Here is a 24,268-nt window from a genome sequence, read left to right as displayed (position 1 = left end):
AATTCTTATACATTTCCATGTGCTAAACATGAATGTGACTGTGAAAATGCAAAATTGGCTCTAGTTTTTTTGTAATATGCAATAATATAATTACATCTTGAATTGTATGCCAATAGTAGGAGACCTACGGTTAATACCGTTTGAAAAATGAAGTCATAGACCACGTCTTAGATTTCTTTGCTTGTCTCTTGTACACCTGTTCGGGAGCATCTCTGCGGAGTGTCCAGCAGTAGTCAGCCAGCATGAATATTTCAAATGCTCACCCTTTCTGACTGGGCTTCATATAGTACACTGCTGACGTCAGCTTACTCAGCAGCAGCATGGCAGTAGAACTGCATTGCATCAGAAAATGATGTAATAAACTCTGGATGATGTGTGCATGATGGTATTATGCAATATTACATCATTCTCGGCTTATTTACAGTCTTGGATAAATTTACATGACTAAACATAGAAAGTGAACTATATTAAATATCTTCAAAACGAGCGCCAATAAAAACTTTTCATGGTCATATTCGTGTTCAGCACATCAAGATACTACAGAGTAGGACCTTTTTAGGTCAGTAACACTTTCATTGTTGCCCAGTGATATGTTTAGGCTAGGCAGACTGATAAAACACTTACATTTACTAGTTTTCCTCCACCTTTCCTTCAAAATATCTTACTGAGGGAGAAATAAAAGGCAGGTGTATGTTGTGGTTTCAACATTTTTTGTTTATTTTAACTTCTTTTCCTCTCACCCCCCCCCCCCCAAAATTTCTTAAAGACCAGCTTCCATTTTTTAAATTACATTGTTAAAGGAAACGCATTTACACTCTTTGCCTTCTGAAATTTGCGCACAATTTTGCATCTGTCATTTTATTTCCTCACTATGGGGCCTATATACTAAGTATTTTCCCTATAGAAACAAAATGAGAAAACCCTTTTTAGTATATCAGGCTCTATGTGACCCTAAGTACGTCACTGATGTATATCATTTCTGTGCTTTCTGTAATCTCCTCCCCACCCCCCAAATCTCCACGGTGGTGTGTGCCATGCATACAAAGCTGTTTTATATCATCCTACAGGAAAATGAATAAGATTTTGCGATGTTTGTAAATCTCTCTGGGATACAGTTTAGATAAAACAGCAAAATAGCACACTTGCAACATTATAGATGGCAGGATAAATCGGTCACACAAGTGGAAGACATCATCCTTCTAGATGACTAACCATGGGTTGGGAGCTAGGGCCATCTAGTGGAGACCCCAGGAGGTCTCTGCACATACATTCTCTAACTTCTTTCTTTTTGTGCAAGCAGGTTTTCTCTGGGTATCTCTACGGAACCTTCTGATTCTCTGTTAATCTGGCAGAATGACCTTGTGGGATGAAGGCAGGGGTGTTTCTAGCTGTGGGCATACAGGGCCATTGCCCTGAATTTATTGGTCAGTGCTCTAAATCTCAAACAACAAAGCCTGCTTACTTCTCCATATCCACCCCTCCATGCACAGACCGGGAAGGGGAGGTGGAGAGCTAGAAAAGGGAACAGATCAATTGTATTCTCCTCTGCAGTGACTTCTCAGACACACCCCTGCCTCTCCTGTCCCCACAGGCTCAGTGGTGTAAGACTAAAGCAGACTGTACAGGCAGCATGTGGGAGGAAACAAGAGCAGAGGGGCTGGACAAGGCCACAGAGTAATTTGTTTTCTGTTCTGCTGTGGCTTGCCTTGCAGTCTATTTCCCTCCCACCCGGTCCCCTTGATCAACAGGTGGGAAGGGAGTGGACCAGACACAAAACACAGCCACAGCCTGTTCTCTCAGGATTCAGCTGAGAGCAGAGCTGGGGAGGCGAGAGCAGGCATCCTAGAGCACAACCAGGGAGCTGTAAGTGATTGATAGAGAGGAGAGGTGATAAATGCTGAAAGGGAATGAGGTGACAAGGGGGGTGAATGTAGGTGGGGCAAGAGGGGGTGGTGTGAGAGAGGATAAAGGTTGGGGGAGGTGAAGAGGATTGGCATGAGAGGGTCTTAATGCTGGGGGAGGCATGGAGGGGTGAATGATGGGGGAGGTGAGGAGGAGGTTGAATGTTGGGAGGGAGCACGAGAAGGGGAGGTGAATGAAATACCCACCTCCAGCTCCCCGAAATCAGCAATAAAGACTCGGGCTGCCTGAAGTAATGAAAGAGAACCAGGGTAGGGGATGTGGGAAGAGGGGACGTGCGTGGAGGAGTCCAGGGGGCACAGTCTATGGGGAGGAGGTGCAAGAGAGCTGGTGGCAAAGGGGGGGGCCAGTCGGAAGGGGAGAGTGTGTATAAGAGAGCGCTAGAGGCGTGATGGGGGTGGGAAATAACCAGAGGTGCCACAGAAATGGGGAGAGGTGATGGAGAACCTGGCAGCGCGTCACTTATCATGTAAGAATCAGTGGCTCTACCAGTATGGTTGGTGCCTATATATATATATATATATATATATATATATATATTTTTATATTGTCTCCATAAGATCGACAGGATTTACGTAACGCTGGTAGTCTGTGTTTTTTTTACAGGATCCTTCTCGGGTGGGGGACTGGTCATGATTATTTAATTTAATTATCAAAATCTCAGGGGAAGACCATATGGGCCAGAGTCCCAAGTTTTTTCACTACCCGGCAGTGCTTCCGGATGAAGGCATGGGATTTGAGTCCCCTGTCTCCGATCTCTGCAGAGTAACCCGGGCAGGGTGCCAAGCCAGTGGGGTGGGAGGGGGTGATAAGGGGCGTGTCATATTACCCTAGGCAACTGCCATGAACTGTGGATGAATTTAATATCCACAGAATAGTTTAATTTTCCCACTGCAAAACAGATTGATCTCTTCCAGCTTTTATGTTGGCTTTAATTTGGAGCCCTTGATTTTTCATGTATTTATTTATCTTTTTTTTAAACTTGAAAGGGTGGCACTGTTCAGGGGCACACAAGAAAAACTGGAATGGTTCACCGAGCTCTACCAGAGGAGCCTTAAAAATGTTCCCTGCTGATAATATCTCCCACATGAGTGGCTGTGCGGCTCCTGCTTTCGATCAGAGCTCAGTGCAGAGCAGTCGCAGCAGGGGCCATTGTTTTTTTTTTGTTGTTTTTTTTTAATTGACATTTTTTATTGAGCATATTAAAAATGAACAAACATTAACATATAACAGGTATTGAAAACCAAGCATGATTTACAGTCAGCACAGCATTTATCTGGAGTATGTTAATCATGTACCAATAAACCCACAAGCAAGTGTGCTTAAAATAAGTGTGTCCCATTGTCGCTATTTATTGATCCATCTGTGAAGGTGGCTGCTGCTGATCCAAATTGCCTCGTCTCCAGTTTAAGTATGGAGTCCAGACCTGATGGAATCGAGGCAATTGACGTTGGATTTATGCCGTCATCTGGTAAAGAGTACTCATATTGTCCAATTTCTGTAGAATTGCCTCCACTGATGGCACCTGGACTGTTTTCCACATAGCCACTAATACACATCTTGTACCCAGACATACTGGAGTAATTAACATGCTAGAATTCCTATTACCGTCATAAGGAACATTTAATAACGCACACTCAGGAGACAATATTGTATCCCCAATATGCTGTGTGGAGTATTTGACACGGCCCTCCACATACTGCTTACTTGGGGACACTCCCACCACATGTGAAAGAAAGTGCCCGATGTCCCGCAACCCTTCCAACACAAATCATTAGAGCTGAGTTTCACTTGGTAAAGCCTTAGCCGTGTAAAGTGCCAACGAAACAGTACTTTATAGCTATTCTCCGTGAGGGAAGCAGAAACAGAACATCCCTTAGTATGGAAAAATATCTTCTCCCACTCCTCCCTCAAAAAAGACTTATTTAAATCCTGTTCCCATTCTGTAATATACCTCATGCTTTCAAGGTTGGCGGGTTGTAAAAGACCATACACCTTGGATAAGCCTCCCCTAAGCCTGTCCGCGGTCTCACACCTTCCTTCAAATTGCAACTTGCCCCAAGACAACTCCCCTACTATATCTTCCTGGCGGATGAAGTGACAAAATTGATAATAAGGGTAAAGATAAGAACATAAGAACATGCCATACTGGGTCAGACCAAGGGTCCATCAAGCCCAGCATCCTGTTTCCAACAGTGGCCAATCCAGGCCATAAGAACCTGGCAAGTACCCAAAAACTAAGTCTATTCCACATTACTGTTGCTAGTAATAGCAGTGGCTATTTTCTAAGTCAACTTGATTAATCGCAGGTAATGGACTTCTCCTCCAAGAACTTATCCAACCCTTTTTTAAACACAGCTATACTAACTGCACCAACCACATCCCCAGGCAACAAATTCCAGAGTTTAATTGTGCATTGAGTGAAAAAAAAACTTTCTCCAATTAGTTTTAAATGTGACACATGCTAACTTCATGGAGTGCCCCCTAGTCTTTCTATTATCTGAAAGAGTAAATAACCGATTCACATCTACCTGTTCTAGACCTCTCATGATTTTAAACACCTCTATCATATCCCCCCTCAGCCATCTCTTCTCCAAGCTGAAAAGTCCTAACCTCTTTAGTCTTTCCTTATAGGGGAGCTGTTCCATTCCCCTTATCATTTTGGTCGCCCTTCTCTGTACCTTCTCCATCGCAATTATATCTTTTATGAGATGCGGCGACCAGAATCGTACACAGTATTCAAGGTGCGGTCTCACCATGGAGCGATATAGAGGCATTATGACATTTTCCGTTTTATTCACCATTTCCTTCCTCATAATTCCCAACATTCTGTTTGCTTTTTTGACTGCCACAGCACACTGAACCGACGATTTCAATGTGAGGCTTGGAGTTGATGAGCTTCCTCAATCTGAGCGTAAGGTAATAGCCTATCGCTCCCCTAGATCTGCCCCAGTGTATTAATACATTTGCATTGCCACTCTCTGAAAAAAGGGGATTCCCATCCCAGGGAGAATTTCTTATTATAAAACAGGTGAGTATTGTGAAAATAAGTTATAACTCCAGTTATGACATGCTTCCATTGTGACCAGACTCACAGCATGGTTTGCATGGGCAAAGTAGGCATCTCCTGAACCCGCCATGTCTCTAGGGGCTGCCAAATGAGGGCCCTAAGGGGCAAGTTTCCCCACATCATTTATTCTATAGCTACCTAGCGTGGCACTTCTCCCTTTTTATGCCATGCGATAATTATACTAAGCTGCACCGAGGCATACTAGCCCTGCAGGTTTGGAACCCCCAGACCCCCCTTTAATTTATGTTGATGCAACACCTTTTGGGCTACTTTTGGTGGCCGTCTTTTCAAATGAAGGCGAACAATTGTTTCTGCCAGCATTTCAAAATCTTGGTAGGGATATGGATCGGCAAAGATTGGAATAAATAATTAAACCTTGGAAGAACATTCATTTTAATCCAAGCAATAGAAGAGTTCATCCAAGTATCTAGATCCTTGAAGATCTTGGCCAATAACGGGGTATAGTTCAATGTGAATAAGTCCTCTAATTGACTACTGAGATAAATGCCTAGATACTTAATACTTCGCTTAGCCCATTTAAATTGAAATTTAGTTTTCAAAACTGCAACCTGTTCGGGGGTAAGTGAGACATTCAACACCTCTGACTTACCTATATTCAACTTAAAGCCAGACACTGCGCTAAAAGCTGTCAGCAAGTCAACTACCCTGGCTAATGACTTATGCGGCTCCGCTAACGTAAATAACACGTCATCTGCAAACAGAGACATTTTATAATCTATATCCCCCACCTGTATGCCTGTGATGAACGAATCGTTCCTAACACTCATAAACGGTTCTAAAAAGAGTGTGAACAACAAAGGGGATAATGGGCAACCCTGTATCATGCCTCTGCAGATGGGAAATGGTTCCGAGTATGCCCCATTTACCTTGACGCGGGCCTCCGGTCTATCATATAATTTAGCCAACCAGCTGCAAAATTCATTTTTCATAAAGTCTGAAAAAGAAAAGGCCAGTGGACCATGTCAAAGGCCTTTTCCGCATCGACTGCCAATAATACCGCTGGAATATGGTGTTGCCTAACCCACCACTGTAGATCTATGATTTTCCGAACGTTATCCGCTGCTTTCCTGCAAGGGATAAAGCCCGGCTGATCAGGATGTGTCAATTTTGCCATCACCCTATTGAGATGAGTCGCCAGGATTTTTGCTAAGATTTTAAGGTCGATGTTAATTAAGGAAATGGGCTGGTAGGACCTGCACTCCATAGGATTACGGCCCGGCTTTACTAATATTGTTATCGCCACTACGTTTGCGCCAACTGCAAGCGAATCATCCTCCCTTAGAGCGTTGTATGCCTCACCAAGATGAGGGGCAACTTGGTCCCCAAACCTTTTGTAAAAAGCACCCATATATCCATCGAGTCCCGGGGCTTTACTGGGTTTAAGTTCACGTATAGCTTGTTGTATTTCCAGGAGTGAAATTTCCGCTTCAAAGTATTGCTTTTCCTCCTCTGTGAGCTGGGGTAACTGGATAGAGGCGAGGTAGGATGCAATACCGTCCCTCGCAATGTTAGTGTCCACGGTGTATAATGCTCCATAAAACTGTTGAAACCGCTATTGAATTTCCAGGGGTGTAGATCGAACGGTACCGTTCTCCCCCTTAATACTTATAGTGAGGTGCTGCTCTACTTGCTTTTTCAGCTTGTGCGCGAGTAGTCTACCCGTATTATTCCCACACTCAAAGTGTGTCTGTTTAGCATGCTGTAACTGAAAAGCAAGTCTTCAGCCTGCGTTTCCTTTAGGGAGGTGTGAGCGATTTGTAATTGGGCATATATATAGTACTAGATAGGGATTTTTTGTGCCGATTCTCTAATATGGCTATCTCAGCAGTCAATTTTTTGATCTTTTCCTTTTTCGCTTTTTTCTGATGGGATGCCTGAAAAATAAAATTTCCCCTAAGAACAGCGTTTAGGCTTTCCCAGTATAAATTTTTGATGATGTTTTGAGGAATGATGATAATTACAGTTGATTCCCCATTAAACCTCTGAAATTCCCCATTAAACCTCTGAAATTCCACGATGGTGGCACGAATGGACTGGCAGAAAGATTCATCCCTAGTAAGGTGTCGTTTAGCCTCCGTATCTAATCCCTGCTGGTGCATCCTGTAATTTGAGTTTGATCCATATTGGTGCATGATCCGACCATGTAATGCTGCCAGTCTCTATCTCGCAGGTCTTTAAGCTGAGAATGCCATCCGTTAAAAAAAAAGTCAATTCTTGAATACGAGTGGTGTGGATGCGAAAAGGTGTATTCCCTGCCCTCCGGGTTCCTACACTGCCATATATCCTGTAGCCCCATTCCCTGATAAATTTTTTGATACTAAGTCAGCCCACCTTGGGACCTACCCCGCCTCCCATTGAGTTAACAACTCGTGGTTGATTGGTAATATTAAAATCCCCTGCCATCAGCAAATGTCCCACATCCACACCCCCCCCCCCCCCCCATAAGCTTCGCAGATTGTCAAAGAAAACCTGATGGTCAGAGTTAGTTGAGTAGACATTCAGTAAATTATATTTAACCTGATTTACTTCAATCTGCAATAATACCTTCCGTTGGGATCTTCTGTGGATTTTAACACTTAACATTGTAAATCTTTGTGAAATAAAATGCTCACTCCAGAGTAACGTGACTTGTTGGAGGCCGCAGCATTATATTGCTGAGGAAACAGAGGCCAATAAAGTAGCCGTTCAAACCTATGCCGCAAATGGGTTTCCTGTAGAAATAATACATCTGCCTTGGAATTTTGGGCCTCAGTTCATAATAAATGCCTTTTCTGTGAACTATTAAGACCCTTAACATTAAGGGACAGGATTTTAAGAGACATCATTCCTCAAAACTGTAATTAAGTCATCCAGTTTCCGAAGAGCCATGCTGCAGCCTCCATAACTCCTAGGGCTATTGCCCTTACCCATCAAACTGCCTGTGTGATAATGCACCCTGTGTGCTAAACGCTGTAACCAATGTCCAGATAATAAACTAACCTGTAATATTATATTATATGCCCTATCAATTTTCACCCCTTTCCCACCCCTCTTATCCCCTCCCCCTCCCTTGATACTGGTGTAGCCCTGCAGCCTAGGTTCCCAACCATGCCTGCTTAAGTTTGTGAAGGCGGGTCCTGCCCCGGAACCTGCCCCCTCCCCCTACTTGACCAACATTAACAATAACAACAACTTCGAAAAACATGTATACAACTTTGCTCATAGTGAGGATTACCCCCTGATAGAAAGCGGCATAACAGTGTAGTATTACCCACGTCTCGGACCGCTGGATTTGTCAACGGTCTCAATGGGGTCTTTCAACGTAGTCCTTTGTCTTGATCCTCCTGATTGTCTTCAGAATTCCTACGGAGCCGTTTTCCTCCTTTGTTAACCCGTTGCCATCTTGGAGTGTCCACTGCCATTATGTGCTGGGCCATCTTTTTATCCCTTGCAATTCGCACCACATGGCCTACCTCTTTCAATATGGCCGCTGCTTCTTCCAGTGTTTGTGCCTTTGAATTGATGCCTTGGATGGTCATGGCTATCCTAAACGGAAAAAGCCACCTGTACCTAATATTTTCCTTCCACAGTATCAGCGTGACTTCTTTAAACTCCATCTGCCTTTTCAATGTTAGAGGAGAAACATCCACAAAAATCATAATGCTGTGTGATTCCCAGTCCCAGTTTTGCTGTTTCCTGGCCACCATGTACACTTGCTCCTTGACAGAATATTTAGAGAAACATACTATAATATCCGTTGGTTTTCCAGGAATTTTAGGGCCCAGGGAGCGGTGGGCTCGCTCCAAATCCACTGCCGGGATTTCCTCCTTCTTTCCTGAGGTGTTGTGTGCAAAAGGAATCTGCACACCTTTTTGATGGTTTCTTTGCAGTCCATATATTCCTCAGCTTCTGGAATCCCACGGAACCTCAAGTTATTACGCCTGCTCCTGTTTTCTAAATCTTCCACCTTAGCCAGCAGCTCTTCATTAATTGTTTTTTGGTGTGAGTCTGATTTTTGAAGACTTGCAATCTTCTCAGCCTGCCCTTCCAGACGCACATCGCAGTCATCGACCCTCCTGCCTATTTCAGCCATCTCTTCCTTTAAAGTATCTATGTGGCTGAGAAGATCCTTTTTGCTTTCCTTCATCTCTTTTCTGATTTCGCCAAACCATTGGCGAAATTCAGCTCGGGTCGGCATGGCATCATTCGGGGCCGCTGTTCCCCCTGCAACCTCTCTTGCCGGGGCCTCGATCTCACCCGAGGTTGGGGCCTCCTCGCTATCTGCAGGCCCTTCGTCTGTGAGCGTCGATTTCACATAGGAAAATTGGCGGAAACCCGGGCCTTTCTTCTTCTGAGCCATGCTGCTCGGTGTCACCTGTAGATCACCAACGTTTGCGCCGCACTTGCTGTTGATATACCCAGTTTCTTTTTAAATTATGGTCCAGGGTCGGTGGGAGCTCCGGCTCAAGTGGCCATTTTGTTCCGTGGCTAGAGCGCCCCCCCCAGGGGCCATTGTTTTGTGTAGACTCAGGGAACATTTTGGAGAGGACTCTGACTCCCGTTGTGCTGCCGTTGCATGGCAGCAACAACTGGAACACCTTCCAAACCACCACGTTGTCACCTCCATAGCACAACACAGGAAGCATTTTCAAATTTATGATTTCAAAATAGCTCACTCGTCGACTGGATAGGAATTTCAACCACAGACCTAAAATGAAATAAATTGAAACAGGGCATAAATCAATGCTATGAAAAAGCCCAGACACCGTTATGTTTATATACATGAAAGTATCTCTTTTATGAGGCATGGCTTTTCTTAGGAGATGCCCTTTTTTCTGCTTTGACTTGATTTTTAAAAAATATTTATATGTATATAACTGTCTCACTAAGAATGTAGTTTCCAAGTTCTACAGAAGTGACACTTCTCCACGGCGTCAAGACCCGGCCTCGGGTCTGGGACCGGGCCAAAGCCCCAGCATCAAGACCCAGGTGTCAGGATCTGGCCTCTGGGCTGGGCCCTGGTGTCGAGCCTGGGTCTGGACCAAGGCCCTGGTGAGGGACCGGGCCAGGACAAAGTGTTGGATTTGGTAAGTGTGAGGGTGGGGGGGGGGGTCATTGGGGAATTGCCTGGGCTTGGGCTTTGGCTCGGGTCTCAGGGTCCCGCTTGGGTGTAGGCTGAGGCCCCTTTGTTGGGTCTTAGCTTACTCACCAGCTAGCGAATTTTAAACGCCCTACACGCGCCAAAACTGGGAGATAACGCGCATCACTCGGCCCAGTGAGTACCACGCAGATTTTAAAAACCAGGCGAATATGCACGTATCTCCTGGTACGCGCACAAATAAAAAAGTTCACAGGCAGGCCGAGTCTGTAACATGAGGTCTGCGCATAAGTATTTGCACGCCCAAACGCAGGCCGGGGTCCACTACCCCATAACTTTACTTCTGCTATGGACGGCGTGTAAATAATAAAATAAAAACTAGGCTAATCAGCGGGGTTTTAAGGGTAGGGGCTAATAGGGTAAAAGGAGGCAAGTTAGCTAGGGGTTTTAGGAAGTCCTTTACTGGGGGAACTGGTAACGAACTGGGGAAACAAGTAATTGCATCGGCATGCATATCCACTAAAATCCCTTGCATTTATGCGCATATGCGAGCATCAATATAAAGTTGTGTGCACACACGTACGCGTGTATAGCTGATTTGATAACAGGTGCACATCTACGCACATATGCACACGTATGTTATAAAATCGCCATGTCCATGGGCATGAGCTGTCAAATGCAGGCACATGTGCGCATGCGCCCGGTCTTAAAATTCACCTCTAGGCCAGACCCCAGCTTCGGGCCTAGGCCTAGGCTCGACCGGTGACTTTTTTTTTTTTTTTTTTTAAATATGTTTTCAAAACTAAACAAGATTATGACCAAATTTTGTCAGAATTTAACTCATTCTGTTTTGAAAATAATTTCAAATGAAAAACGAGATTTCATCTCGTTTCCTAGTTCGTTTCTCCTGAATGCCCATCCTTATATGCTATTATTAATGTAAATGTGAGTATAGTGTAAGCTAATTGTAATCTGCTTTGAATTTATTCTTGGGGAAAAAAGCAGAATATCAAATGTTCGAAAATAAAAAGGGGAGAAATGAAAAAGAATTCTGTGATGTCACAGGAAGAAGAAACAGTGAGAATCGGCTGCTTTGGGAGATGACTTCAGAGATTCTACGATGTCATAATGTTCCTATGAAAACTGATGTCCTTGGCTGAGGAGTCTGACAGGGTGCTGATGAAGCGGAGTAGAATTATGCTAAGGGAAGTTTGCTTTTGTGCAAACAGTTATGTTAATGTGGAAAGGGGAGGAAGATAACTGTGGAAAATGTATGAAATATAAGTTGAATTCTGTTCAAATATTATGCTTTCAAACTGTTTCCCTGAAGTATTTTATAGAGCCTGCTGCTGTTTCCACCCCAGGAAACAGTTGATGTACAATTTACAGTGAGAATGTAAGACAAATATTATAGTAATGTAGTTTCTTAATAACTTGCAGGCTGATTGCGAAAGACCCACATTGAATATATAAATCATAAGCATCGTAATAAAAGCAAAAAAATCAAAACACAATGCACAGATGATTAAACTTTTGGGTCACAGTTCTGATAAACAGGTTTAAAAAAAAAAAATGTATGTAATTTATTTTAACATACAGATATCAGTGCACTCATCTGTATAAATACAAAGAATTAGAAATGACAGCAAGCATGCGTAACTTACCTTCTGGAGTGTACTCTAAATGTCAACCTGTCCCTGTTATGGGATGAAATCTTGGATGGTTCCTAGAAGAAGCTTGCATAAGCCCCAGCGAATATGTAAAATGACATAGAATTCTGCCTGATAAATGTCTAATTCCTTCTTCAAACCTTTTCAGATGAGGCTGAGTCATTTTGTTAGCAGAAAGGTTAGCTTTTCAATCACTGCCGACTCCAGAAGTTGTTTACTGCAATGTGCCGTTGAGGGGAGAGGCTTCCGCAGCTGCTGTTGTGAGTCTAGCGGTAGGAATCCTTTGATTGCGTAGCTGATGTTGGGGTGCGCGCCGAGGGTCGAATATCCCCCACCCCCCACCCCCCCCCCCCCCCGTCACTCCTGGAGACAGACCCAGGCGTAAAGTAGATCCTCTGTCCCCACAGCACTCCAGAAACCTTTTACTCATGCGTGTGATCACCACACATGTATGTGGGGTTTGTCCGGATTAACGCATTTAAACATCCTCTACCTTCCACTGACAGGCTCAGTTTTGTCCAGCCAAGTCATAGGCCGCAGAAATTTTAGCAGGTTGAAAAGCGGTGGGACTGGGGGCATTCCAGGGATGGGATGCCCTGGGTAACTCTGGTTGGTCAAATAGTAGTCCTAAAGGTAGCTGAGCAACCCGCCTCGTTTTTTTAAAAAGCGATACTGTCTTGGGATGCCCCCTTCTTCTATTCCTCCCTTCAGGCTTGAAAGGGACCCGCCTCAATTAAAAAAGATATGTGTTCTGTTGTGGGGGGTGAGGTGGACTGATGCCCCCTTCACTTCCTCTTCCTTCTCTTCATCTCCCTCCCAATTTATGTGTCAAACTGTTTATTAACAAAGAGAAATTAGAAAAAACGCCAGGCATACATTGAACTCTGATGTATATCTAGCTGCAGTCGCAAACAGATAAGATAATACTTTTACACAGTTTTCCCCGCCTCCCTCCATCCATCCGTACCATCACAATTTCAATGTGAGATTTACATATCAAAGAAAAAGCCATATCTTCAGGACAATGTTAGTAATCGCTGTAATCAGGCTCATCTCCCTCCCACTTTAAAAAAAATTTGGGGCGGATTTTAAATGGGTTCCGAGCGTAATATACGTGCGCAACCTTTTTAAAAGCCTCCTGCGTGCGCCGAGCCTATTTTGCATAGGCTCGGCAACGCACACAAGCCCCGGGACGCGCATATGTCTTGGAGCTTGAAAAAAGTGGGCGGGGCCAGAGCCTCCAGGCACAGGGATAGGCTTTCATGGCAGGAGGGATCGTTGGGTGATGGTGTTTTTGTTTTTTTTGTTTTTTTAAGAATTTATCACTAACTAAGTTTATCTAGAGAACCCAGCCATGCTAAATTTAGCTGCTCACATTTTGTTTGCCAGGATAGATTTAGGTGAATATTCAGCTGAGAGCCTAGCCAGCTATGTGCAGCTGAATATTTTCCTAAAGAGAACTGGCTAGAATGAGCTGTTCTCCAGCTTTTTAAATCTGGGCCTCATTATTTTTAATGTTGTTTTTTTTTTTTAATGGTTATTTTATTTGATGCTTTTTTTGTTCTTGCATGGCCCAGTCTGATAACATCATTGCCACCTGGCTCTTATCCGAGAGAGCTTATTTTTTTTTAGTGTTTTTTCATGGTCCTGCCTCCTTCCCATTAATAGTCCAGAAAGGCCTAGCTCTGCTTTGACCTAGGCAGCAGGATGCAGCTCTCCAAAGAGCTATAACCAGTGCTAGTACTATTTGGTAGAGATGTGAATCGGAACCAGAATCGGATCCGATTTCAGTTCCGATTCACATCTCTACTATTTGGTCATTTGTGGACTGATATTTGTTCATTTATTTAGGAGAACATTTTCATTTAGGAAGATCTATGTGCCTATAACTCTTTGAATATTGGCCTTTTGTGTTTCTGTTATAGTAGCACTTTACTTTCTCTTGTCCTAGAGCCTCTGTATAAAAAAATACCCAAAAAAATAAGCTAATGGACAATGCCAGCATTTTTAAGTGTTTCCATACAAATCCTGGAAACCTAAAAAATAAAATAGGGGAATCTTAAAGCCTGGGTTTAAATGATATTAATAAAATATGCATTTCAGAAACCCGATGGAAGGATGATAACATATGGGATACTAATACTATTACTACAAGACACGTGCAGTGCTGCTGAGAAACACATACGAGAAAGTTCTAGCTCCTTGGAACTTATAATGTAGTCAAAACATAAAGACAAATAAAAGCCTTTGGTTTAAAATTAATAAGACCATTGGCTACAAACTGCACATAACAGGGAGTAGCTCGTAACTGAAGAGGAATAGCATTTATGTTAAAATGTATAAAGTCAAATATACTAACTAAAACAACAGTTCAGAGGTCCATATTCAGCCACTGGTCTGCTGGCAAAGTTGGCTGGATAAACTTAGCCGGCTAGCTCTGCGGGGATATTCAGCTGCACAGGAGGACTGCTGAATATCCCTGGCTATCTTAAAGTTAGCCGGATACGTTTATCTGGCTAACTTTAGGGCAGCACTTAGGATTGCACAGTAGAGTGGTCTACAAACTCTGCATCACTATAACATAATTGTAACCCTATGAATAGTGAATTTTACCCGTGAGCAGTACCTCACTGGTACATTTGGTCATGACCTAATTCACTAAACAATTGATTGTCTTTAATGATATATTGTAACTGCACCTTGAACGGCACTTGTTAGAATGTACTATTGTACGCCCTCACCTACATTAAATTATGTGCCTACATGTAAACCGCTGCGATGGTATATAACTTAGCGACGGTATAGAAAAGATTTTAAATAAAAATAAATAAATTCCCTAACGTTATCTGGCTATGTTAACCAGATAAATGTTAACCATTTTTAAAGATGGCGCCGGCCATCCAGTGCTTCCTCCATGTGACAGGGGCCGGCCAATGGCACAGATACCCTGTCACATGGTAAGGGCAAAGGGCCATCGGCGCCATTTTGATTAGTGGCAGCTGACGGCCCGGGAGCGGGAGATTGCTCCCTGGACCCCCACTGGACCACCAGGTTCCTGTAAAATGTTTTTTTTGGGGGGGGGGGTCGGGAGGGAGGGGGAAGCAAAGGGATTAGTTTTAAAGGGTCGGGGTGGGTTTAGGGGTTATTTTTGTGTGCCGTTTTTCCCGCCCTCCCCCAAAATGATAAGAGAACCCCCACAAACAATTTCGTGGGGTTTTCCTATTGTTTTGGGGGAGCCCCCGATTTCTGACGATTTTGAAAATATCGTACGATATTTCAAATCGTCCGAAGCCCGATTCACATCCCTAATGCTCAATACTGTACACCACCATCCTGATGAGAAGTCGAATGACTGAGTGAAGGGGTATGGGGGTGTGCACCAGGAAGTCGCAAACGGAGGTTAAATATCGCGACGGCTGTCTGGTGCCTACCTCATCACTCCGATGTGGGGGCATGCCAGCTTGTTTGAAGCTACATATACTGAGGTGTGCATTGCACATTGTTTCGTTCAGATTGCTTCGTCCTAGTGAGAGTTATCACAGAATATTCGGAGCCTCTTTCAAGTGAATCTCCCTGTAGAAGAACTAGGAGGCACGCCATGAAATTAGAAAGTAGCACATTTAAAACAAATCAGAGAAATTTCTTTTTCACTCAACACACAATAAAGCTCTAGAATTTGTTGCCAGAGGATGTGCTTAGGGCAGTTAGTGTACCTGGGTTTAAAAAAGGTTTGGAAGTAAACTTGAGGCCAAATTTTCAAAGGCCTATGTGCATAAAAACCGGGGTTTTCATGTGTGGCTGGGCCGTGCGCATGCAGCACATTTTATAACGGGCCCGGCCACGCGCGTAAACCCCGGTAAGCACACAAGTGCCGGGCCCTGAAAGCGGGGCGGGGAGGGGCAGGGCGGGTGGGACAGTGGCCATTAGCCACTGTGCTGGGGAAGCGTGCGCTGGCAGCTGGCTGGCGCACGGAAACTACTTCTGCTCCAGAGGAGAAGTAAATAGTGAAATAAAATAATTTGGGCTAGGTAGGGGTTAGGGAAGGAAGGTTTGGCAGGGGGATAGGGAACTGAGGGAGACCTGATTGCGTCTCCGCGCATTGTTAGCACACGCCGCCCGCCCCTGCACGCTCCACCCGCACAAGTGCGCACGGCCCTCAGATTTTATAACATGTGCACGCTAGCTTGCATATGTTATAAAATTGGTGTGTCTATGTGCGCCAGGAACCGCTCGCTGTTTTAAAATCGACCCCTTAGGGAATAGCCACTGCTATTACTTGCATTAGTAGCATGGGATTTGCTTAGTGCTTGTGTACTTGCCAGGTACTTGTAGTCTGGATTGGCCACTGTTGGAAACAGGATGCTGGGCTTGATGGACTCTTGGTCTGACCCATTCTGGCAGCTTCTTACCTTTATCATACTTCAGTAGCTAGCTTCACAAAAATAATACTGTTTTATATTGCAATTTAAAGTCCAACAAGGGAAAAAAGGAATACAGACAAAAACCAATACAAATTAATAACAAAAATTTAAACCATATAAAGAGGATTCAAGAATCAAACATTTCCAGTGAAAATATAAATACAAAGAGGGGAGACAACCAAATCTGTTGACCCACAAGCTCAGAGTATTAAAAACAAACATCATTAACTCAACCAACCACAACAAAATTGATGCATCTCATCTTAAAAAAAAATCAGCAGACACTGCTTCTAATAACTGGTATTGACCTTTAAAAAAAATTCCCAAGCTGAGAAGAATAAAAAAATGTAAAAATGTCTCTGATATTATACTACTTTATATTTACAAGAATAATATAAATAAAATTAAGCACCCATCGCTAAGACTTTTTGCTGAAGCTTTAAAATCTCCTGCCACATACTTATAGTTTGATCCAGAAATGTAATATCACATTTAGACAAAAATAATTTTTATATCCAATCCCTAGCCAAATCAATATTAAAAGGAGACCTTTTAAGGTTGCATTTACTAGGGAAGTGGGTACTAACGCTTATGAAATATCACCAGTTAATTTTTACTAGATGCTACACCTCCTTCCTGGCAGGACCCAGAAGAGTCTTTGAATTGTTTCATAATATTAGATTTACCTGGCAGATAATATGCTTTTTGTATAGGAAGTAATGCCACCTCTGAAATAGCTAAGCTTAAGATAATTTTTAAAAATGTCAATACCAGACATATTAGCTTCACAATAGACCTATTTGTTTCCAAGCTTGAAGTGTTCTGAGTTTAGTGAACTTGGTACTGGCCCCATGGACGTAGGCTGGAATACGCCTCACTTCTTAGGTGACAAAGTAATTGCCAGCATTAAAATGGTCCAAGGAGAGATGATTTAAAGAAAAATAGGACACACGTCTTAATCTTACGTTGATGAGAAGAGTGGCAGAGGGATTTTTCAAGAGTCTGAGTTGAAAAATTACCATTTATTTAACATGTAAAATGAGAGGCCATCCTTCCTGTTGATGGACAGTTGACAGCCGTGTGACAAGTAGCAATATTTCAATATTTCTAACACTTAAACAACAGAAAAGTAATGATGTTTTCCCATCTGAACAGTGATCAATAATGCTATGATGATACCAAGACAGCCCATCTTATGGAAACAAGAGTATTATCAGTCTTTTCATATTTGTGGTCCGCTTTGTGTTTTTCACTGGAAATGCTTGATTCTTGGCTCCCCGATATATGGTTTGAATTTTGTTATTAATTTGTATATTTTTTTTTTTTTGCCTGTATTCCTCTTCTTTCTTAATGGACTGTAAATTGCGATAGAAAATATTATTTTTGCAAAGATAGCTACTGAAGTATGAGGTGAATATTTATCCATAAAGGGTCTATAACTCCCCCTCAGATGTTATAGAAGAAAATCTTGCAAAACTAGATGGGAACAGTGCACTCCATACGTGAAGTGCGACAAGGTCAGCAGCTGGAGTGAGAAGAGAAAGGTTTGATCAGATCCAAGCCAGCATTCTTAGGGGAGACCTTGAAATCCAGTCCATCATTCCAGAGCTCTTTAAGGTGAATTTTAAAAGCCCGGCCCGCGCATCAGTTGGGGGATGTGCGAGTAAGTTGGGCTTGTGCACGCCGAGCGGATTTTAGAAGCCACCCGGATGCACGTGCAAATGTCACAAAGTGCATGTTTCAAGAGTTTTCAAGAAGGGGCGGGGTAAGGGCATGCTCTGGGCAGTGGCATTTTAGGGTGTGAACCTGAGATGTGTGCGCAAATGCCTATGCAATCCGGCACGCGCCGAGGCCTCCTGCTCCTAACTTTGCTTCTGCTACGGACGACATGTAAGTTAAAAATAAAGAAAAATAGGCAGCTCCGCCGGGTTGTAAGGGCCACGGATAACTGGGGGGAGTGAAGGGTATTAAACTACTGGGGCTTAGAGGACCTTTCTCTTAACTGAGTGAACTGGGGACGAACTGGTAAAACTGAGAATAGGGTCGGCTCATAACCCTTTATAAATTCCCCAGATTTACGAGGTAGAAGTGGCATTTGTGCGCACATGCGCGCTTCCTCTTAAAATTTGGTGCACATGTGCGCATGGCCACGATATTTTTCTAACATGCATGCAAGTTGTAAAACAGCTGCGTTCCTGGGCACAGGCCAACACACATATGCATATGTGCGCTGGTTTGAAAGTTACCGGTCCTGGGTGCAAGTCAGTAACATAGGAACACAGTAGATGATGGCAAAAAGACCTTGGCCAATCCAATCTACCCAATTCTTCCTGTCTACATTACTAATGATATATGCCAGCTACCGGCCACAGGAGCTTGACTACTTATACGATACTGCTCCTGATCCATGTCAGTTCTTGTGATCTTCCTCTTTGGTTCTTTATCATTCCAGGCAGATACATACACACGTTTTCACTCCAACATCTATCAGCCTTCTCCCTGCACCCCAATATTTCTCCCAAGCCATGCAACAATTCCAACAGCCAGCAAAACCAATGAGGACACTGCCCAAACATTTGCTTGCCTAGGTCCCATTTCCGTTGATTGACAATACCTGGCCAACACTGACCTGGTTGGTTTCTGGGGAGTAGTGGCCTCCTGGTATTACCTCGGCTGCCCATGATCATCTGGGTTAGCAGGTTTAATCAGTCTCAGGGAGCGAGTGAAAGTTAGTACTTACAATCCGATACCTGAGCAACTGGCGATATGCTTGAATGTCCTTAATTTATCAGTAAGCCAAAAATTTTTCAGACCAGCATCTGTAGAGCAAGGCAATGGGATAACTATAAAGGAATATGTAAGGGATCCCCCTTAGGCTCCTATACCCTATTGTCCCACTGTAGAGAGTGAGGAAGGAATAGTGCAAGCTTTTCCCTGCACCTCCTTCTGGGCTCAGGGATTGGCTCCCCAGTCTGCATAAAAGCAGGCAGAGAAGAGAGCAGGTGTGGCCTTTTGAGATGAAATTTTGGAAGAGAAGGAGAACTTTTGGAGTTCCTAGCCTCTAATAGGTATCCACTTTCCCGATATATCCTTGCCACCCACCCCAATGATACTTTCCTGTTTCACACGTATCGCCTCCCCTAACATGTAACGTCTGTTACAGCTTCTCTCTCCCAACTTTTTACCCTTTCTCCTACCTTCCCACCCCCCCCAACCTTCCCCATCTTACTAAGTTATTTCCACCAATGTTAATATTTAAGCTATTCTTAAGTAATATCCTAAGTTGTTTTTCCATTAATTACACTTTGCTATGCATATTTAACTAAATTTACCCTTGTTTGCCTCCCCCACACTGAGTTGTTTTTTTTTTATAATAGTTTTACCATTATTAATTTGTTTGATGTATAATGCTTAGGCGTATAGTTAACTTTTACTACTTTGTTCTATGTATAACGCTTAAGCGTATGTTAATATGTTCTCTGTACACCGATGTGATATCTTGATAAGCGGCGGTATATAAAAACCAATAAATAAATAAAATAAAAATAAATAATAGGTTTGGGTCTCCCAGCCTGAGTTGGAGAGGTGGGAAGATGCATTTCCCTGTCCAGTGCCTCCATGGTTGGGAAGGGATTGTCTCAGAGGAAAGGAGTTTTGCTTGGGAGAGACTCTGTGCCTACAAATCAAGAGATGGGGAAACAGTATGTTGCCTTTCTGCAGCTTTTTTTGTGCTGCAGGAGAAGATTTGTTCCTGATTTTCAGTTGGGGGGGGGATTTGAGTCCCCCCCCCCCCCAGTCTCCATCCCTGCCCAGATGAAGCGTGAAAGGACTTGTTTTTATGGGGACGCTCTACCGGAAAGGAGTAAGCAGAACCCGGTGCCCAGCTTGGAGCCCACTTTCCACCTTTGGAAGGAGGAGTTGCCCAGGTGCCTGCCTTCTAAAAGGACACCAGTGCAGGGGGGCAGCTTCTGTGGCAGGGAGACTTTAGGAATTGTTTGGGGAGATTAATTGGAGGCTAGTTGGTGATCGATTGTTTTCTGTTTTTGAGACTTGGCTGTCTAACCCCTGTTATGGGTGGCTACAATATACCACAGGGGCCATAAAAGAATTTGTATTCCTTGGGGCTGGATCACACAGGCTAGCTCACAAGCAAAATTTTTCCCCAGGGCCTGAGTCCTTTGTGGATTGGGGGAAGAAATTCTTCCTTCTGGGCCCGGTGTGATAGGGGTGACTCCATGAAGTTAGCATGGGGCACATTTAAGACTAATCGGAGAAAGTTCTTTTTTACTCAACGCACAATTAAACTCTGGAATTTGTTGCCAGAGAATGTGGTTAGTGCAGTTAGTATAGCTGTGTTTAAAAAAGGATTGGATAAGTTCTTGGAGGAGAAGTCCATTACCTGCTATTAAGTTCACTTAGAAAATAGCCACTGCCATTAGCAATGGTTACATGGAATAGACTTAGTTTTTGGGTACTTGCCAGGTTCTTATGGCCTGGATTGGCCACTGTTGGAAACAGGATGCTGGGCTTGATGGACCCTTGGTCTGACCCAGTATGGCATGTTCTTATGTTCTTATGTCTCGTAGGCTTCTTACAAAGAAAAATCAGTAAAAAGCCAAAAACATGGAAAACCATCCAGCAGCCAGGGAGTGGACTGCAAGGCAACTTCCTCGACCTTGCCCAGGAACTGCAGGCAGGTGGTACCCGAGTCCAAAGGTAGGACCAAAATACAACGGAAGCAAAACTGCAAACACCTCTACCCTCAAAACCAAAACATCACTGCCCCCCAAAGCTCTTAAGGAGAGAGCTGCTTGTATTGCCTACGAGGGGGACGGCTATCCCAGCTCCCTTAAGGGAAGGGGCTGCAATGAACGGCGCCTCCCCCCTCAATCTCCACCTCTCTGTCCCTAGCTAAAGGAGTTAAATTAAGGGCACTGCTGGTAATGAACCCCCAGTGGGTCATTTCAGCAACAACCACATTTTGATTTTGGAACCCCCTCGGCATCGAGTCCGGTGTGGGTACTGTAGGGGCTCTGCCCCTACAGTAGAACTGGAGAGGCTGAGTCTTTCAGCCTGGCAGAAAGAACCCGGCCCCCTGGGCTGCTGGGAACTGTGAGAGTAAGGTGCAGCCCCAGGACTCAAGTGTACCCCTGCATTCTGGGCAATCCACCCAGGAGGGGGCTGGAAATGTCTTTCCTGAAGAGTGAGAGAGAAGTGCAGAATGGAACCCAGACTAAAGACTGTTCTGAGCTGTTATATTTTCTGGAACTGGAAAAATTAATTGTAATGGCTGGCCCGAATAGCACTTCTAACTAAAACCCGATGTGCTACATTGTTCAACTGCGTATTCAAAACAGTTCTTCGCCTGAAGCATTTGTATTTTTTTTTTCCCAAACATAATATTTCTTTATATGTTGTCCTCCGCCAGTAGTGCACATCTGTCTTATATCCTGTATAAGACTGAGAGCAAATTGGCAGTAATTACCAAAAATGTTGTCACTAGATGTTTCAGAAACATTGGGCTAATCACAAAAAGAGTGAACCGGCCAATATATTAAAAAGAGAAGCAAATAAATGCCAAAAAGTGCCAGAATAATAGCCAATATTTGTAGACTGCTAAAAAATAGAAACTTGGTCTCAGTTGATTTTTGTGCTTCAGAATTTAATGCACAGTCTCTTGCCCACAATGGGCTTGAAACTGTACCACGCAGCGCTCCCAGTCACATCATCTAGCAATTCCACCCCTAACAACCTATTGATTCCTTCTTTATTTTTGTTGCATATTCACTAACTCCTAGTTGTTATTACACCCAACTGTTCATGTTTATCAAAAGCTAATCAGAAAGACACAGTTATCTGGCAAGATGCCTAATCAACTTCCACGTAAGAATCCTCTCTGAGAAGAAGAGGTCCCCATAAATGCCGCTGTTCAGCCACCCTCTGTAAATTCCCAGCGCTGCACTGTGCCTTCATCAGGGGGCCGGCACAAATGCTCAGCCACTCACAGCTCTGTGGATCTATCCCGTGTGTCGTCATCGCTGAGATCACAAAAAAGTAATTCACATGCATTTACACTCACACACACCCCCCCCCCCCCCGTAAGTTGGCCTTTTCCGTGTGTAAGTGGGCAGATTTTCCGACAGGCGCACGGTGATGACATTAAAGGTTTCACTAATTAGCCTACCAGCTTGCCCAGTCCATTCGTAGCTAAGCAAGACCCTCTTCAGCCAAACTCCCACCAGTTCACTCAGAGTGCCCATTCAGTCAGTATTTCACATGAAAAACGTCTACTACCACCTACGCCGGATAAAGAGCGGGTGCTATTATACGCGAGTAAGCTGCCAAATCCACGCATGCGGATCTCTTATGGAATAGCAGCTTGCACAGGTAAATTCTGGGCCCGCCCTGGAATGCCCCAGGACCCGCTCCGTTTTTTTTACACGCATGAATTTACTTTCGAACCCTTACTTATGTGGGTATGTTTGAGGTTTATAAAATAGCATGTGTGCGAGTGCGTGCTATTCACGTGAGTATCGGCTAATGTTTTGCACATGAGGCCTTTTGAAAATTCGCCTTTTAATGCCTCTTTTCTTTCGTTCTTCCTTTGCACTGCTGTCCCGATCCTTACCTATTATAAAAGTAGTTTAGAAGCTGCCTCCCACATTTCAGAATGCAGGCAGTTAATATGAGCTACCATAAAAGTCCCATAATGCATGTCTTTGTCCAGATGAATAGAACGTGCTTCTGACTTCCCAGGTCCATCTCCTCTCTTCGCTTTCCAGCTGATGGTATAGTGGTTAACACCAAATGGGTGCCACTGAAGTCCAGCTTCTCCTTCTCCCCCTGAATGAACGAGGATTCATTCCTTCGATGACCTACATAGGTCAGCGGGGTCTCCCAGGGCGAGAGGGTCCTCATCTCCCTTTTAGATGGAAGCACTGAGTCCCTGGGGAACTAAGGCAGAGGGTCAAAATAAGCCCGTTTCCGAAAGGTAAAGCCACAGTGAGGAAAGGAGGGTGGATAGAATCGGTAAAAATGGAAGAAAGCTGCCTTTTTCTTCTAGCCTGTGCCCCAAGCTTCTTTTCAAGAAATCCAAATGTGTTCTTAGCAAAAAAAAACAAACCACAAAATAAAAACCAGGAGCTGGCATGATGGCATGCTGCACCTGAGAAAGGCAACTCGGAAGTTTTGCTTGCTTTATCGCATTTCTACCAAAGAGGTCAGTGGTGCCTTGGGAGTTTATAGGTCCGGACTCCCTCGGTAAACTCTTCCACATGGGGGAGCTATCACCCAACCAAACCTACCCTTTTTTCCTGCCCAGTTAGTTAATTGATGTGATCCTGAATGAAATAATGCTTTAAAGTGTCGGAAAGGCAGAATATACAGCAACTAAATAATTAAAATAAAGATTGGGTAGAGCTCCCTACTTTTATGCGTTTTGTGTTATGTCACCTATTGTTTTATGTTTAATTTGTAATCCGCCTAGCATGACATAGTCACTACACGCAGAATAGAAATATTTTAAATAAATAAATATACAAAGCCTTTAAGTATTATTTCATTCTTTGCAGTACCCTTTTCCTCTCTGTTGTTTCATTGCCTATTTTGGGTGGTTTCCTGTTTCTGTTGATTGCTTGTCACTAAACTTCGGTGACTGCTTTGTGTACCCCTGCTACTGGAAGGGTGAGAGGTAAAAATGAGCATTGGGGTGTGTCATTCCCTGGGGCCCGCTAGCCAAATACCCACATCCACTTCTGTTGCCCAGGCGACTCTACTGCGAGGGTTGAGTGTTTTTACTTTCAGTAAAACTCCCTTCAAGTGCGGTTCTGCTGTTTTACCTGCAAGTGGCCACTATGGGAGGTTGCACGTTTGCGAATGTATATGAATGTGTGAGAAGGAGGCAGTATGTTAGTGAGTGCGTGTATATGTATTAGAGAAGCTTTACAACTGACAGTGAGCAAAACTGCATGAAAAGCTATGGTTGAGGTATTTATGAGAATGGTTGAAATAATATTTTATGTAACAACATATGTGCCCTCCCCACCCCAGCCCAGACTATGAATTAGCCCTATGCTTGGGGTGGGGAGTA

At 43.8% G+C, this 24,268-nt stretch overlaps 1 protein-coding gene across 1 annotated transcript in view; it reads left to right on the top strand.

Annotated features, from left to right (window-relative positions):
* The window catches only part of TMEM132E (transmembrane protein 132E), a 1,436,548-nt gene that overhangs the window by 754,708 nt on the left and 657,572 nt on the right, over positions 1-24,268 (top strand). The gene's annotated exons all lie outside the window — the stretch shown is intronic.

This window comes from Rhinatrema bivittatum, chromosome 8, assembly GCF_901001135.1.
Source record: "Rhinatrema bivittatum chromosome 8, aRhiBiv1.1, whole genome shotgun sequence".
Lineage (NCBI taxonomy): Eukaryota > Metazoa > Chordata > Amphibia > Gymnophiona > Rhinatrematidae > Rhinatrema > Rhinatrema bivittatum.
This window is presented reverse-complemented; position numbering and strand designations above follow the sequence as displayed.